At 34.8% G+C, this 19,102-nt stretch overlaps 1 protein-coding gene across 2 annotated transcripts in view; it reads left to right on the top strand.

Moving 5' to 3' along the window:
* Positions 1-19,102, top strand: part of LOC112055887 (protein bunched, class 2/F/G isoform-like) — a 204,447-nt gene that overhangs the window by 55,727 nt on the left and 129,618 nt on the right. The gene's annotated exons all lie outside the window — the stretch shown is intronic.

Raw genomic sequence — 19,102 nt, 5'->3', positions numbered from 1 at the left:
TATATCCTATCAAAACATAAATGTGAAAAAGGGAGCCAAATTCTGTATCACAAAAATGTGTCGTTTTTGATTATGCCAACAAAAGAAATTATATCTAAGGGGTGCCAAATTCTATAGATTATAGAACTTAGAATACATTAAAGCTCAAGATTTAATGTATTTTAAAGTCATGTTTTCATGTTAAATAGATTTTGAGTTATTAAGTATACTAAAATGGTCTCAAAAGGTTCGTGTAAAGTCTCTTTGTCAGCCGTTATCTCTAATTTGGCTGACGCACTTTCGTGCGTCTTCCATTTTACTATTCATCAATTCAAAGAACGCCCGCTAGTTCTACATTACCACAACAATGTAGATAAGCAAAATCAAGTTCAACATTGATTTTTATACATTAATCCAATTATTGATTTAAATAATAATCATCGAAAGTTAACTACCCATTTATGTAAATACAATTCGCTCATTTCATTGCACCCGCCGTCACAATCGCCTTCAAATTCAAAACGAACCTGAATCTGCATTGAAGTGGTTCATTACGTACCTATTGGACAAGAGTAATTGCATTTATTTATAATTCGTTTCCACGCTGAGCCCTCGTGTCCACTTCTATGAGTGTAGTGAAAATAGATGAATCGACGAGCAATTAGGTAATTGTTTGTTTTTGGGCTGAACCAAAACAATGTGCCAATGCTTTGTGATGTCAAAGTTAGACGCCTTTATACATAAATTGCAATATTTTGTATGTATTTGTTGATTGATATACTTACCTTGCATGCCTCTGTGTATCTCCTACGCTGTATATGCATCGTTTTAGATTTAGCATTTTGGTTAAGGTCCTCAAGAAAGTTATCAAACTATGCCGTCAATGTTATTATTAACTAAAAAAGCTATGAATTGGTATTCAGTTTGCGCTTCCTTAATTTTTTAAGGATAGCATTAAATTTCTAGGCATGCAACTTCCTATAAGCCGAAATTGTCGGAAACCAGTTCTTTTGCTGTGTTTCGGAAGCCGGTACGAACGTTTGTGCGAACAAAAAATATTAATTGGTTTATCGTTGCCCAATAGAGGTTACCTATATAGGTTGCGTGACAAAAGGATTGCCGACTGGTGTTAGCAATTGCTTCCTGTGTTTCAAATTTACGCTGCAAATGTTCCGATTGGTATTTTTTTTCTCAACTGTACCGATGGTTTATTATCATTTTTACGACTAATAACGTAATCGTGCAGGCCTTTCCTATTTGTAACGTTTAATATTGTTAGGTTTCGTTGTATACTGCTTCAGGTAAAATTTACACTGATGGACAAAATAATATTATTATAACACAAATTTCACAAAAACAATTTGAAATAATGTTAATTGCAATTAAATAATTACAATTAACATTATTTCAACTTCAATAATTGCAATTATTGATAACGAATTTTGAATACGACAAATATCGATAATGAATATTAATTTTTTAGTAAAATCTCAATGACTTTTCTGGTCTTCTAAACGTATTACTGTTATTCTTGTATTTGTTCAAGATACTTACTAAATTATAGCTACTTAAAACCTTTTTATAGTTATGCAGTATATATATATATAGTATCTTGGTCTATGAATTAATTTATGTTTAAAGAAAAAAAATCGGAACAAGTTGTCGTGAAAAGTTCTGAATTGTTTTTATCTAAAACGATGATGTTGGAAATTTGGAACTCAAATATGATACAATGTATCAGATTACCTTAATATTGTAACTATAAGTATTAATGAAGAACAACCAAGCAACTTCAAAAGTTATCACACAAAAAACATATCCTTCATTTCAATACAAAAAGCACGTATCAAAATATACCATGCGATTCCCATATAAAGTTAAACAACAAATGAGTATTTAACTTAAGACAAAGGTTAACATTATACATTATGTTACGAGTATGTTTGTGGTCAAACTTTATCCATAGATCAACTCGCATATTGAACTTCCAAACAATGTTCATTACGATTTAGTTTTAAAAGCAATTACGTCTCATCTCAAACACGTTACTTTTCATCTAGTCACAAAATAATGTAACTAAACAAAAATCACTGATAAGCTTCAGTCTATACTCTACCTTGATCCCCTTTTAGTATGACCTTCATACGACCCAGTTATTTCAAACAGCTAGGGCGATGCACCTCTCAATTGAATATTTGCATCTAATGGAACATCCGCTTCTGATAACAATACCTATTCCACGTTCCAAGTCCAATTACCAGCAGTTATGTTTGTATTAAATCTGCCTTACAATATTCTTCTCTTCTTCAGATAACTTTATGTTGAAATGAAAATATGAAGGAATTGCAGCATTTGCATTGAAAATAAGCCGGAAAAGTTTCTAATTCAGAAAACCAAAGAATGCAGTAAAGCTGAAAATTTCATCTTATACTAATATTGATTAAGGCTGCCTCAATTTACTCACTTGACAAAGAAGGCTAGTTACCACCCTACCGGCAAAGACGTACCGCTAAGCGATTTAGCGTTCCGGTACGATGCCGTGTAGAAACCGAAAGGGGTGTGGATTTTCATCCTCCTCCGAACAAGTTAGCCCGCCTCCATCTTAGACTGCATCATCACTTACCATCAGGTGAGATTGTAGTCAAGGACTAACTTGTAAAGAATAAAAAAAAAAAAAAAAAAAGAAGGCAAATTTTTGGTTCTGTTTGTATTTGCCCTCACAGTCTGCACTATTACACATAGGAGTATATATTACGTGTGCGTTTGTTCAAAAACAAGATGTTATAATAAACGACGTCCTTACGCCGACGTTTTCCAAAAGCATATCACTACTGTGATTACATATTATAATTGCGTTTGTATATTAATCAAGTGAAAGTCACATTCGTGCTATAATTGTTAGCACATGATTTATACTTTAATTAATCTCCGAATCTTATAATGCAGAGATTTTTTTTTATATTACACGTGCTGTCCAAATTGTTATGACGCGTTTATATGTAATAACTAGGAAGGTCGACATTAACGCCAAGGTTGATTATCAATGATACAACACCTCGAGCAGTTAGACGCAGTTGTGTGGAAATACTTAAACAATTGTCCAGTCCCTCGGCATAGCATTAAGTTGTTTAAAGTTGAACAAAAACAGGCTTGTTATCGTATTGTGCAGCTAATTTGCTATTTCCTAAATAACAAGAAACTAATTCACCTAAACACTTTACCTTAGCCCTATTCAAAGGCACTTCTAAGTAAACTTGAGCAGGTTTCTTCTCGTTAAAAACAGCATTCTTAAACGATGCTTGTGCTGTGAGTTACAGATAGTTTAATAAGGCAATTTAATATTAAGTATTTGATTCAAGAGGATGAATAAACCTAGTATATCTTGTTAGAATACGATTACTTTTAATGTTATTCTTTTAATTTAACTCCTACAGTTATAAATAGCATGGCTAGTACTAAAACTTTACTGACATTTATATTTTCTGTTATATCTTAAACCCTTTCGTGACCGCCACTTTGATTAAAATAAAAACATGCTATCGCGACCAAGAACTTAATAAATTATATTTTAGTTCAATGTTACAAAGAGAATTTTACTTACGTAATTTTTCAATATTTTTAATGTTATGAGAAACACATACCATTAAATCAGTAGGTACAAAAGTTAAGAACTGACAATATCTATAGCCTACCTATATTTCTTCCATAGCAAGGTCCTATAAAGCGAAAACGTAATGTTTGCCTCTATTTACAATCCGTACTACTTTTTTCGTGAGCTAACGTCGAGTCGTCGGATATGAGTCGAATATATCGGCGTGACAATATCAAAAGGCTTTGAGGAAATCCATTTCACTACTCGTAATAAATTCAACCTCGACGTGAACGTACACGCTGTTAGCAGAATATCAATTATTGTTATTGGTAATGTTATTACGTTATTAAATTCAATCAATCGAAAATCTTTCTGGCACAACGAGATTCGAACACAAGGAAATAGCTACTGGTACTAACTGGCTAATGGGTTAATGAAGCCCTATCCTGAAAAAAAGGAACTTACGAATTTAAGGTGTCAAATATACCACCACCATTATTACTCGTTACCAGAGCCACCAATGTCCAATCTCTCTAATTGACTACTATGGGTATATGGAGCATGGACTGCTTTTATAAAATAATGAAGTTCTGGTTACCACAGGTTCTTAGTTATTTTTTAGTTAAAATTCATTCAGAGTTATTTATAGGACTTCTTACGTATTAGAAATTTAAAATGACCCCATTTTTTAAAATTAAATTGCTTCAACACAAATTGTCGGTATATACAGTATAAGGCTTTGAAGAATTGTATTGTTATTTCTTTGTCGTTTCGTGCTCGGGAGTGCTATTTGTGAATCGCCGCGGGGCGCGCCGGGGCAAAGTGGTCGCGTGGGCAGAAAGAAAGGATACCTACGGGGGACGTAATTTATCTGGCAAAGGCACTTATTTATTCTGCGAAGGAGGACTATGATGACTAAAGACCGTGTTCAGTGTATGTAATCTGTCAATAGTCAATACATTACTTATGCTTAGCAATATAGTTACTTAGTCCAATATTGTATGATTGTTTCTTATTAATACCATTGTTGTCATGTTACTTATTAAATAGTGATAGTAATATTGCTAAGTTATTATTTCGTATCCTTACTTTGAGTCTATCTCGAAAAATAGTAATTTTATTTCCCATTTAACGAAGCTAAAAGTTTTGTGCTTCGCACCTACTCCTAGGTGCGATAAATCTAAAAGTCCAATGACTACGGATTTAAACCTTTTAGATTTGACTTCATTTCCTTAACCGGCTGTGAAAAATCAACAGATGGATTTTGCGTTTTCTCTGAATTATCTTCATTAGTCTGATCCGAGTCGTCGTTAGTAAAATAGGTTAGGAAGTTGTAAAGGCTTATTTTAGTATTTACTGCTTTTGAGGTTAATCCTATTAATATTTTAATACAGTTTATGTTGAGCTTAAACACGTATAGTGTGCATTCGGTGATAAATCATTCACATTTTACGAGCTTGTTAATGTTGTCTTCAACACATTAAAACACTCACAGTGTTCACGTATTGCTGATTGCACATTACACACGTGCCTACTCAATTAGATGCGTTTCTGTTATGTCTCTTATATGAATTTCTCCACCTTTTCCTGAATTTTTGATAATGTTCCTTTCTCTAGAGTAAGAAGAACATTGCTATCTTTGACTAAGCAAGTTTTTTCGTCTTATTGCACCCTTACCAAATCGGTTGTCTTTAATCATGCTTTTGTAGCTGTTTACTGCATGTTTTTCAAAAGACTAAGTAAGGAAACTACTACTGCAGCCTTTATTTACTTGGTTGGTCTATCTCGTGAGTGTTCAAGTATGGTATGATTCTCACAACTCTTCCTTAGAGTCTAGACGTTCAATAGGCGATTGTTGTCTCGACTAGAAGAGAATTAAGCGTGTAGTATAATAATTTGAAGTCCAAAAGCAAAGCTTACATTTGACCAATTAGCTATACCTAGCCTAACAATCAATGTACATATTTCATTTATTGACAAGAATACTTGCAAACACGAGTTGCAAAAAGCACTTGTTTACTTTGCAAGCAATTCCAAACGCAAATGTCAATACTCAGATAATAAATCATTCCCACGTCGCGCCGAGATTTTCCATGTTTCATACAATGTGTTGGATATCGGTATAGTATTCAGCGGCAGACCAGACAGGGCAAGGTCGAACTTTTTGTTTGTCCAACGTTTGTTATTGTGTCTGCCGTGCGCCCACGGGCTTCCCACTTAGTGAACTAGAACTAATACGAACAGAGGGAAGCCTCTGATTGTAATTATGAAATGATTCTTGACGTCTGGAAAATATCGAGGGGGACTGGCTTACAGGGTTTTGTTCAGATCTAATCCCTAAAAGACCCAAGTAGTCCGTCCTATTCAATTTCAAATACGATTATTTTCCTAAGGTTTAATTTACAAGAATTTTTGAAACTTCATGAATTTTGGAGCCTTTTAACCGCAGGTTCTTTTAGAAGATGATCAGTCTTTCTTCTCTTCTCTTCTTTCTCTAAGAAAAGACTTAAATACCTACATTAAAGATATGTATTTCGTATCTTCACGAGTTGGCAATGTAATTTTATGTAGTACTAGTTGTTGCTCACGCATTTGTCAGCGTTGGTACTTTTTATCCCTCGGCAATGTTGTACGTTTTTCTGGTTAGCATGGATTCTTGGAACACCACTATTTTCCCTTGGCCTTTAGAGATTGAGACGTAGGAATCGTTTTACACTATACAGATTCAAAAGTCTTTACACATAAGAAGCCTGATATCTGGTTATTTTTCACAATGTAGGTACAGTAAAGCTAAATATGTAGTAGACAAATTCTCCCTAACGAGATCGAATACGAGACCATTCATTCAAAAAAGCCGCAACGTACATTCCACTTTGGTGGTCGATTCGCGAAATATAATACGGTAAAATGTTTGTCTGTCTAAAAGCATATTGATTAGTCTAGAAACGTCAGGCGTATTTGCCGAAATGACCACTTAGAAGCGTGCCGGGCCGTCTGTCTGGCGTTGGTGGGTCGCTAGGCGTTGTCTTTGACAGTTTAGATAAGAGACAGTGGCAATTTTCATGTATCCTACTATAAACGTTACCTTTGTATGGATGTTTGTTACTCTTTAACGCCGCTACTACTGAAGCGATTTGGCTGAAATTTGCAATGGAAATAGATTTTTCCCTGAATTAACACATAGGTGTTTTATCCCGATCCATGGATTCCCGAGATTTGCGTAAACCTAATGATTTTGTTGGTATGAATGTTTGTTGCTCTTTCACGCCTCGGCTACTGAACCGTATCATCTGAAATTTGAAGTAGACAGTTTTATCCATTTCGTTACGTTTCGCTAGTGACATTATACACGAGCATATGAGTCTTTAATGAGATATATACACATTATCATACAAAGTTTTATGACTATAAAATACAGATTACCTTACTCAGTGCGCTTCGTACCACCTAAAATTGTCTGGCGGAATTGCATTCATGGACGATGGATAGTTTTGTAAGCTTTTTGTTTTGTATGCCCAGAATATACTTACATGCAACATGCAACATATCTATGTATGTAAAACATCCATCAGCCACCAATAAAGAAAATCTCAATCGACCCAGCCGAGGATCGAACCCAAGACCTCCGTCTTGTAAATCCACCGCGCATAGCACTGCGCCACGGCCGACCGTCGAAGAACCTACATAGTTATAAAATAATCATTTCATGTCTGCTCTTGTCTTAAGTACTTACTCTTATGTATTAAAAATATATTCGCCACAAGCTCTCCGCCTATAACGACAGTTCGTCATGCCGCGTCAACCATTGTGACCGGCGATCACGTAAAATTCCTTTGTTGTGTGTTTGACCTACCTACCTAAAATTCTATTATAAAAATATGTCTGCTGCTCCATAGTTAGCTTTTTTTACCCTCTGATTATATTTGTATGACGGCATGGATATTTATTTTTACAATCTCCTATAGAACTGCGTCGTTTTATAATAGCAGACGCCCTCCGATTTCACTAGCGTTGTTCTCGTTTCCTTGGGAACATGGGGATAGAATATAGCCTATGTTACTCGCTGATAATGAAGCTTCCATTGGTGAGAGAATTTCTTAATTCAGTTCAGTAATTTCAGAGCTTGCTACAAACAAACGCATAAAAAATATTTCCTTTTATTTATAATATCACCTATACATTACATTCAGTTCAACCCAGGATCTTCCAAGTACGCTTCTGATTATAAGCGACTAGCCGACGCCCTGTGGTTTCATCCGCGTGGTCGCGTTCCCGTAAGAAAGAATACGGGGATAAAATATAGCCTATGACAATCACAAATAACGTGGCTTTCTAGTAGTAAAATTATTTTCAAAATCTGTTCAGTAGACCCAGAGATTACCCCTACAATACCACAAACCACCACCACCCACTCCACCCACCCTTTTATCTATATCTACATCAATGGCCTTTTTAATATTACCAATATTCAGATTTTTTTTTTATTTCTTAGGGATAGTTAACATTTACATATTATTTCTTAAATCTAAAAATAAACGTAAAAATAGTTTAAACATGTAAACAACGATACTATCCACGAATACACATACGAAAATAATGGCGTCACAAAATATACAAACATAAATCAATTATACAAAAAAAACAAACAAACATAAATCTATATAAAAAAAGAGAGAATTATAACAATAATAATTAAAAATACAACGAAACACAAATAGGTAAGAAAAAAAATGTAATAATAATTATAATAAGAGATCTAATAACAAGAATTAAGATTCTCCTCCATTCCAACGATAATCCCGTATGAGCATTCAGATGCAGTTGCAAATTACCGGGAAAATAAAGAAATAAATGAGTTGTACCTGTACATAACTCATGCATAATAACTCGGTTCAGAACAGAATCAACAGAATTAAAAAAAAAACATAAAAACTATGACTACAGGTTAGTCATGGTTTTTATGTTTTTTTTTTTTTTAATTCTGTTGATTCTGTTCTGAAATTGGTCGGAATCAAAATCCTTGTCATAAGTGGTCCTTTAGCTATTCTCTACTGTAATAAGACAAACCTTATTTTTTCATTTGTTTGTTGATAAACATTCCAAATCGTTTGTCTTTAAAGTGTTTTTCAGATAACATTGGTACGGTGACAGTCGCCTGTATGACGTTCATAATACGTACCTACTATTATCGGTAATCGCGACAAACTTTCAAGAGTGAAACGAACTGTCACCTGCACCATGCTACATGAAACGAACTGTAGTATAAATATAGATTGCAGCATCGAGGAGTGATACGGGTGTAAATATAGATGTAAATAAACCGATGTTTAAAATAAAATCCTGCAGTTTTAAACCATTTTAAAGTTTAAAATTTTTTAGGTACAGGTACTCAGTTGTATCCCTACTCCGTACCTAGATAAAAATCAAGAAAATGTAGTTATAATGAAACAATACGAAGTCATAAACACATATGGTTTAAAACTGAAGAAAGTGTTTTTTTTTTTTGGGTTTTAAACGGCTTTTTTGTTTTAAATGGAATGGTTTAATGGGTTTAAACCGGCCTTACATCTATAGGTGTGACTTCATTGGATCAATGCACTTTTTGCATCCAAGGCTTAAGACGCACACACAAACTTTAACGCAACACGCAACACGCATTATTGTGGCCTTCCCTTTATTATTGGCGCCTTGTAGTAGTGCGGTTCATTCACATCGCATGCCAATAAAATGCATGTTCCATTCACAGTGCATTAATTACACCGCACATGGTCTGCGTACGGTCTACGTATTCTATAATCACGGACTTGCATTTAGCTAGACGTCGCGAACCGGCCATCCGAGTGGTTCCGAAAGATTTGTAGTCAAACGGTCGTTTTTCACGCTCTATTTTTGTTATTTTAGTTTAGTCATTGATGTTTATATCGTTGACTTTTATACTACATATTCCTGTTTCCGTAGGAATACGGGGATAATACAGACTATAGCCTTCCTCGATAAATGTTCTATCTAACACTGAAAGAATTTTTCAAATCGGACCAGTAGTTAATGAGATTAGCGCGTTCAACCAAACAAAGAAACAAACTCTTCAGCTTTATAATATTAGTATAGATATACTACATATTTAAATAATTAGTACCTACACCTAAAACATTGATGATGTGTTGCGATTTAAATTATTTTATTTACTTATTTATGTTTTGGTCGTGACGTCATTGTGTGGTAAAAATAGATATTTTTGTCATTTGATATCAGTCATAGTCAGTCTGTTATTTGATGAACAAGCGGTATCTAACTTAATAAAAGTCTGTGATTTTAATTGCCTTACAAAAACACAATTAATTGTTACGATCAACGATATTTCTTTACGCGCGTCATTTTGTGTCGATGTTTAATAAATTAAAATTATGTTTTTTTTATCGATAAACCGTCTCATACTATATTTGCAAATTCAAATGTAACTTCCCGTCAAGCTTTTTAAAGGTTGAATACTAGTGATTTTAGTACATTTTTGCACATAAATGAAACTCAAATATTTCAGAAAAAAAAAATCATAATAAGCTAACTGCATCGTTAAATGCTATCTAAATTTAACGTCTCATACAAAACATTTAACTATTGTTGTATTCAATCTATATCTGCGGCCCTATTATGTATCTCGGTATACCACTCAAATAATAAGTCACTACATCGTTTTTCGTTGTATTTTATTTTATTATTTCAACGAAATGACCTTCACTAAGCCATGTTATAACAAGTGACAGTGATTCTCTGTTACAATCATCTAACATGACTATTTCAACGAATTTACTTAAATAACAAGTATTTGTTAAAGGAACGTTATTAACTGCTACTACCACTACTATATTATTGTTAAGTACTCATTATTTGAATAGTACACCGAGATACATAATAACCCTGCTGACTGGATTCTCACTTAACCAGTGATAAAGCTAATTTGTTGGAATAAATATAACATTGTTCTAATCGGGTAAACCCAGTTTAGACATCTTTACTAAATATCATTTAGTTTCTTAATATCAACAGTTAACCACTAACTTGTATTAGTTTTATCTTTCTCCATGTATTAGATCAACTTCTGCCAGTTTATAATACTACGGAGGATAGAGTTAGTTGTTTCGGTGCTCAATGCATTCTAACCCTAAGTCTTCATATCTCGCACGCGAATAGATATCAGTACGTTAACTACTCAAAGTATGAAATAGCATGAGATATTTTAATGAACGTACTTTATTAAGTCGTGATTATCCACGCGACAAATAAATGTTTCTCTGATGTTGAGATATCACGGAGAAATATTTCAACCAAAATCGCTGCGATTTGTGAAACGTGCGTGTTATGTTAGTGTTTTAGTTAAACTTGAACAAAACTTCTCTATCCCCTGTGTAAAGTAAGCCAGTGCTTAAAGTGGGTACGACAATAGTTCATCGGGAGGACCGAACCCAACACTTTAGTCCGGAGTGAAGAGAATATTTGTGTGGTACCCACAGCATAGAATTACAAAGGACTAATAAAATTTCATCAATATTGTGTCTTAACCTTGATGTGGTAGTCATCACCATGTTGTACATGACGGTGTTAACGGGATTTGGTTCCTGACCTGACCAAACCTGTGTCAGTGATTTCAAGATAATAACGCTATGATTTCGGACGTTTAGTTTGGTCATGTTCCTTACAGTGATGACGTATCGAAGTCGTTGCTCTGTTCTTGTAATTTTGCGTAGAAAATTCAGGGCTTTCCTTGCAAACTTGAAATGTATGCATTTTGTATGAAATGACAATAAACATAATAGAATTGCTACCGCAGTGGTTATGATAACCGTTGCAAACTGTGACTTGGTAAGTCATGAACTACTGCACCGGGCGTGTTTGAAAATGAGTACGTGTGTTTTCAGCGTTACTCACAATGTGCTAAATGTTTATAGATACATTTAGCTAATTGTAGTATAGATAATTAACATTTAGGTCATTCAAAGATAAAAACGAATTACGCCACTATGTACAATCTATTAATTAAATGTAATAATTAATGCGCATACATTCTATGACCGCTTGCTCTAGTGACCAGCAGAGGCCACGCCGTTTCACCCGCGTAGTTCCTGTTCCCGTAGGAATACGGGAATTAAAAATAGTCTATAGCACCCGGGGATAGTGTAGCTTCCAGACAGTGAAAGAATTTTTCAAATCGGTTTAGTAGTTTCGGAGCCTAATCAATGCAAATAAACAATCAAATCTTACCTCTTTATAATATTAGTACGAGTATAGACGAAAAGTTAAAACAAAGCTTCCACTGTTAAGTAAAGACCCTATCTAAAGTAGACTATCTTGAAATTTTAATACATATAAACATACGTTACTCTAGTGTTAATTGGTTCTTATAGGTAAGTGACGAATAGTGACGAAAAAAGAAAGCTGCAAAGATGATGTTTCTAAAAGTTCGTACGTACGAGTAGGTACATAATTTATTATTTATTTATTATACGTGATATCTACTATTTCATTTAATTACAACTTACTAAAGTCGCATAGTTCAGTTATTCCATTATATTTCATTATTAATATGTCTTTATCTTGTGCCAAGGACCATTTAATTTATCTCTCACTCATTAAGCAATATTATGTACCTACTTAAGCTAGTACTACAATTTATATTCCGTATAAAAAAGTATACTTTAGAGAAATTCGTTCGTGTTACTCGTATGATCAGATTTAGAAGTGACGTGCATCAGTCGTGGGTTTTTCATTCATCGCTACACGCTCCCCGCCCCGCACGGAACATCGGGAATGTTACGAACGAAGTTGCCAAGCTATAGTTTCACTGACGGATCTCTGGTTCGGTCACGAACAAAAAGATAAATAATTTTGACACTAGTAGGTATATATATATCTATACCTTTCTCAAGACGGCACTGAACGTCTTCAAAATCTCAACTTGCTGCTCAAAAATTTTAACTGTATTGCTATATTTTAAGTTTATATTATATTAAATTCTAACCCTCGCTACAGACGCTCAGTTTTAACTGCGCAGTTTTAAATGAACAGTCGAACTGTTCAGTTAAATCGTGCGTGATTAGTGTCCGTCAGTTTTGTTAACTGCACAGTGTTTGCACAGATTTTGATTTAAATTAAGATTAGTTAAAACTGCACAGTTTAAACTGAACGTCTGTAGCGCGGGTAAGTTGAATGTACATGTCGACACGTTTAATCATTCGGTAGCAATGATATTTTATACTAGAGATAGCGCACTAGCGCTTCAAAACTGAGGCGGACGAATGTGCTTAATTGTCTTAATTTCATTTAGTCACTTATTAAACAACGAAAGTTATTTGAACACATAATACCTAAATATTGTCTACAATGTCGAATTGTGTGTTTAAGAATGTAAAACTATGTATACATAAATATATATATATGTAAGTAAACAGTAAACACAAAATTGTGCATGTCTCAATGGAGTCGCTACATTCGAATCTCTTTTGCGGTGATTTTGTAGGTAACATATCTATAATATAAAATAATCATTGGTCGGTAGAGAATTTTACATCGTACATCGTCGAACATCGTGAGGAAACCTGCATACCTGATAATTATCTTAATTATTTACGTGTGTGAAGTCTGCCAATTCGCATTGGGCCAGCGTGGTGGACTATTAGTCTAACCACTCTCATTCTGAGAAGAGCCTGGTGCTCAGTAGTGAGCCGAATATGGGTTGTTAATAATGAGAAACGGAACGAGCTATGTTCTCTCTCTGATCGAATCCGCATAGAAATCGAAGTCATCGACATACTCGTAGCTCAATGAGTCGCAAAGCTGAAGTGGAAATGGGCGAGGCATAGTTCGAAGAACCGATGGACATTGGGGTCCCAATGTGCCTGAATGGCGACCCCGCACTAGAAAACGCAGTGTTGGTCGACCCTGCACCAGGTGAACTGACGATATCAAGCGAGTCGCAGGGATTCGCTCGATGCAGGCGGCTCGGGATTGTGATGGTTGGAAGTCCCCACAAAAGGTCCTATGTCGTGCTGTGGACGTCCATCGGCTGATATGATAATGTTAGCTTATGATAGAGTAGTCTGGGGTAGGAATGCCGCTAAGCTTATTTTTGCCGCCAAGCAGCAATGCTGTGCTCCGGGGTGAGTAGCATGGTTGAAGGTGTATAACAAGCGCTTTAACACCTGCGTCTCAGTTTGATGGACAGAGGTTTGCGATTTAAATGGGAATATTGGTCATATAAAAGGTATGACAAATATTGTTTTTTTTTTTTTTTATTTATTTCGTGTTCCTTGCAAGTCCAAGTGATGCTATAAATCGGCGATGATTTTGCACTTACCATCGTATGGTCAGGTGGATGGTACGTCAATTCGTCAATATGTAAATAAGTAGCCAAAGACATTCAAGTTATAAATCAGTCTAGCTAGTATTTTTTATACTAATTAGGTATAGACGTGTCATAAAACCCCTTTACAGCTTTAGCTTTTTATAATAAACTTTATATCCTCTACGCTATATGTACTCGTATCTATAAGAATATAAATTATAAGCATGTTTTTAATTTGCAATTTGCTCTCTCAATTAAAATATTTAAAGCTTGTTTTTAAATATTCCATTTGGTCTAGTAGTAACGCAAATAGGTTTAGCAAATACATAAAATCGTGCCAACGCATTGCGCTATGCTTTTTTGATTAAAAACCCGACAGTTTTTACTGAAAAGGTTATTTGACTCTGAATAAATATATTTAAGTAACTAGCCTTTGCTTAAGAAAATGTGTTTTTTATCGGATACGAAAAGCTTAATTTTCTGATGACATTTTAAAATAATAGGACGTGGTTTTCAATAGGTTGTTTTTAGCATTTATTTTGACTAACTGTTTGACTTTTAAACTATTTGTCCAAATTATTTATGTGTAAACGACAAAACGCCTGAAAGCTTTGAATTTTAAATGTTTACCAATTGCCGTTTTGATTTGAACGGCCCAAATTCCAATTTGAGGCCACTTAATAGTTTTAGCCGCAATCATCCTAGCAAATCCCCATAGTCAATGTCAGACTGAAGCCTAAAAGTGGAGCCTAATTAAGTTAACACTTGGCTGGACTGAGATGCCCTGTTAACAGGTCGAAAGCCTTGAGCCATCCTTTTCCTCGGCCCATTTTCCGATGAGTTGATTAAATATTTTTCCAATGAAAAACGTACCGTCATTTTAATTTAAAGGTTACTTAAATAGTATGCATTAAAAAATATGCTAATTGGGTGAAATATTGGACAAAGAATTTTTGGGAGACCGCGAAAAAGTTATACGTACTCGGACACTGCTATTGTTCAAAATATTCTTTTTTTTTTTTCTGTCTGAGTAGGTGCCGATAGCTCCCTGCGGAACCACTACGGCGTCACCGGGGGGGAAAATATTCTGTACTTACCAATATCTTATGGGTTAACCAATTTTTTTATCATCTTTATCATTCACTTGTATGTATTTTTCATCCAAGTAGTTATTAAGATAATCATAGTTAATCAATAATTTTAAGTAGCAAGTAGGTACCGGTATTACAGGCACATGAGCTTTTAACACTAAGATGTACTGGTGATGGATACTGGGAGGACCCTTTGTTGGCAGCGTTCATTGCAAGCCTGCAAAGTATTGCTCATCAGATGGGCCTTAAAGGACCGCTTGGTCCTTTAGTAAAAAAAAAGTTGTGATAATAGTCAATGGAAGAAGAAAACTTAGTTGTATCAACCCTACCTAACGTTGAAAGGACGAACAGAATTCCTTCATTGATTTAGCTTAAGTACGTTCAGTACATAATATAAACAACATAAGTACATTAGTACCGAGATCATAACAAAGGAACGCGCTTCGCTAATAAAATGTGTTGTACACATACTAATAAATGTTCAACTCTGTTTGTTACAGGTACGATGACAGTTTGCGACGCAACGAGTGAGTGCATAGCATGCGTTTACTGACGAAACGATACAAACAACTTCAAAGTTAATTTAGAGATGGGTTAATTGATACAAATCTTTGACGTCATCGTTATTTTGCGTCCGACCAATCACTACACTATATCCCGATACAGCCTATCTTTGATTGGCTAAACACTGTACGCAAACGATGACGTTAGTATGGTATTCATTAAGCACGTGTCATTATTGTCTAAAAAGAATTTTACTTCTTTACAATTATTTGGAAAAAGTAGATGATCCCACTTCTGAAACACAAATTTAATCCGAACTCTTTGTTTGCTCTGAATGCCCATTGTTCTGGAAAACGATAGGGTTGAAAGTATTTTCAGAATGGTTTTTGTTTTTGTTATGGCACTGGATTTCTTTGAGGGTTGGGATAGCTTTGTTATGGGTGGAATTTATTGATATCGATGGAATTCAAGTGCATCCAGTTTAAAACGGACTGCTGCTCTAGTTTGAGTCCTTTTGTTATATTAAGCCTGTACATCCGTTCTTTGTGTCCGAGCTGGTCTGGAGAATTACTACAACCTTGCTATATATATATATATATATATATATATATATATATATATATATATATATATATATATATATATAATATATATAGACAAGGCAAGGTATTATAGTCGCCGAAGAAATTTCATGCTTATAGGGACGAAGGGCGGTGACATCTATAAGTACTACAGCCTTTCCTGATGAGTACTGTTTACCATTTGTCCATGTCATTTCATAACTTATTTATCTTAAATTATGTATAGTTTGTTTATAAAATATTATATAAAATATATTAACGATATCTAATTGTTCTAAGCTTATTAATCAAATTTATTATGAACAAGTTAATTATAATTATTATTAGGTGTGAAATGACAAGTGATTTATAGCTTCATTTTTAACTTGTTTGTTGGTAAACAGTACTCATCAAGGAAGGCTGTAGTCTTATTTACTTCTAAACTTGCAAAGTGTTGCTCTGTTATAGGGTGAGTTCCCACTCAACATCGGCTTGTTCCGTCAATAATAATCCGTCCGTTAATATAAAAAAAAATCAAGAAAATCTTTAAGAGCATTATGAGTCGTCAGATTGTATGTGCGAGTACTATTGATATTGTAAACAAGATATACCTAAGCGACATTAATTGCAAAACATTTCGTAATGATTTTAGTACAAATATTTATGGTCTCGGTTTAATATTTGCCATTCTCGATGGCTCACTGCTCGAGAAACTACCAAAGAACGCAATACATGACGTGTCTAATCAAAATTTTTTTTTCATCTTTTAGTTTTTGTCTGTTTGGTATTCTGAAAGATCGTGCCGAAACGAATTAACGGAGTTCAATGTAAATTTTACTGATAAAAACTTAGTTTTTTTTTAATTTTTCGTATATAACATTTCATACTGATATTTGGCAAATGTTTAAATCGTAACTAATGTTAAAAATAAGAATATAAGTTTGTTACGCATTGACACCTTAGAAACTCGACCGATCATACCTTTCATACATACCTACACATACTCGCATAGAAAAAGGCCTATCCTGAAGCTTAGGGGTTGAGGGTCATGTGCCTCTAATTACACCGGTACCTTCAAACCTGTACACAGCATTGCTGCTAGGCTGCAGGAATTCGTAAGGTAAGGTAGTACATCCCCTGAAGACCTGTCACATAAAGCTCTACTATAAACACGTTTTTTTTAAGAATATTTGCAATATTTTTAAATATGACCAATATTTCCATTCCCCTCCAAATAGTCGGAAAATACTATGTGACAATAATACATCAGGCGGGAATGGAACCACCACCTCTAGGTGATGCTTCCGGCTCCTTTACCGTTAAGCTTTTGAGGCTTTAACATTTGTGAAGCCAATCAAGTACAGTCATCAAGCGGGTATCACAACTACAATAGGCACCGCGAATAGGACCTTAATCCCACGGGAAATCAGAAATTGTACGCGAATGAAGTACCCAACAAGCAATCGCTAGAACACAATAAAAAAGCGTAAAAAACCCCTTATCCTACGAATTTTCTAAAATATTCTTTCATACGAAGTACCCCTTTCCACCCCCAATTCCCTATGTTATGCACGAACGCAGAAACGTGAAAATAATTGACCGTCAATGGCTGACTTTAGGAAGCCTATGTCACTCATGAGTCTGGTTATAATGTACTAGCCGAAGCACCGCGGTTTCACCCACTTGGAGAGAAACGGGTATAAAATATAACTTATAACTCTCACGGATAACGTGGCTTTCTAATGGTAAATTATTTTTTTTAAATCGGTTTAGTATATCTAGAGATTACTCTCTACAACTTTACTTTTTAGTATAGATAAAAAATCCTGAAGAAAGATCTCATCCGACTGGGGGTAGCTTCAGAAATTAGCCCATACATACAAACACTTCCGTATTATATTATTAATTTAGACTTTAGAGAAACGGTGATTTGTGTCGGAAAAAAATCACACGTGCTTATGTTACTATTTATAATAATAAACATTTTTTTTTGCGATTAACTTCGATGTTGTTTGGCACGAATTCGTCGGTACAGCGTTTTTGTTTTGTGTATGTGTGTTTAGTTTTATTTTTCTTCCCTATTAGAGCAACGGCGTTAGTGGTCTAATTAAGTCACATTACGTTTTCAGTGCTAATTGATTTGATCTATGGACACGTTACACGCTAAACTATTGATCTAGAACAGTGAGATGCCTTCATTTAAATATTTTAGTATCGGCACCGTGCTCTCGAATGTTATTAATTTTAATGAGAGTCGATGATATTTTAGTCCGGTTTTTATGGATTATTCGGAATTTAAATCCGGATTTAACTCAAGTTAGATGAATGTAGTACGTATTATAATCCTATTGTCATGTCGCATTGTTCTGACGTGGTCTCAGCTCTAACATTTGAGTAGCCCACTACGAGTCTATACCTCCCTGATCCCTCTGTATATGAGAGGGGACTTACAGTGGAATTCATAGACGTTTTTAGACGCCCCCAGCCGCTGAGTGTTTTTTTTATTTACAAGTTAGCCCGTGACTACAGTCTCACCTGATGGTAAGTTATGATGCAATATAAAATGGGAGTGTCGAATTTAACTTCTATTTGTTTGAGAATTTGACATTCAGCGGGTGAATGATCTCCTGGAATGCCCCTACAACGTCTATGAATTCCACTGTAAGTCCCCTCTCATATACAGAGGGAGGTATACACCCGATGTTCTGATAATGATGATAAATCATAATCTCACACTAGTGAATGTTATCATCGACTCTCAAAATTGTATTGGTACGAATTTAAAATATTTATTTCGAAGCTCTCTACTTTAATATCTACATTATGTCCGGTGACTTACCTGATTTAGTTTAGTTATATTTGTTATTTTAAAATAACATTTTTTGTTTTCCTTCCCTATCGTAACGCCATATAATTTTTTTTTTTTTTTTTTTTATTATACCTATTTTTGTATGGCGTTACGTAGTTTTAGCAATGTTCCCGCCAAGAAGTCCACGAGTGCGGCAGACGCCTCAGGGTTTGAAGTTCTACATGGTTCATG

The sequence above is a fragment of the Bicyclus anynana genome, chromosome 1 (assembly GCF_947172395.1).
Source record: "Bicyclus anynana chromosome 1, ilBicAnyn1.1, whole genome shotgun sequence".
NCBI lineage: Eukaryota > Metazoa > Arthropoda > Insecta > Lepidoptera > Nymphalidae > Bicyclus > Bicyclus anynana.
This window is presented reverse-complemented; position numbering and strand designations above follow the sequence as displayed.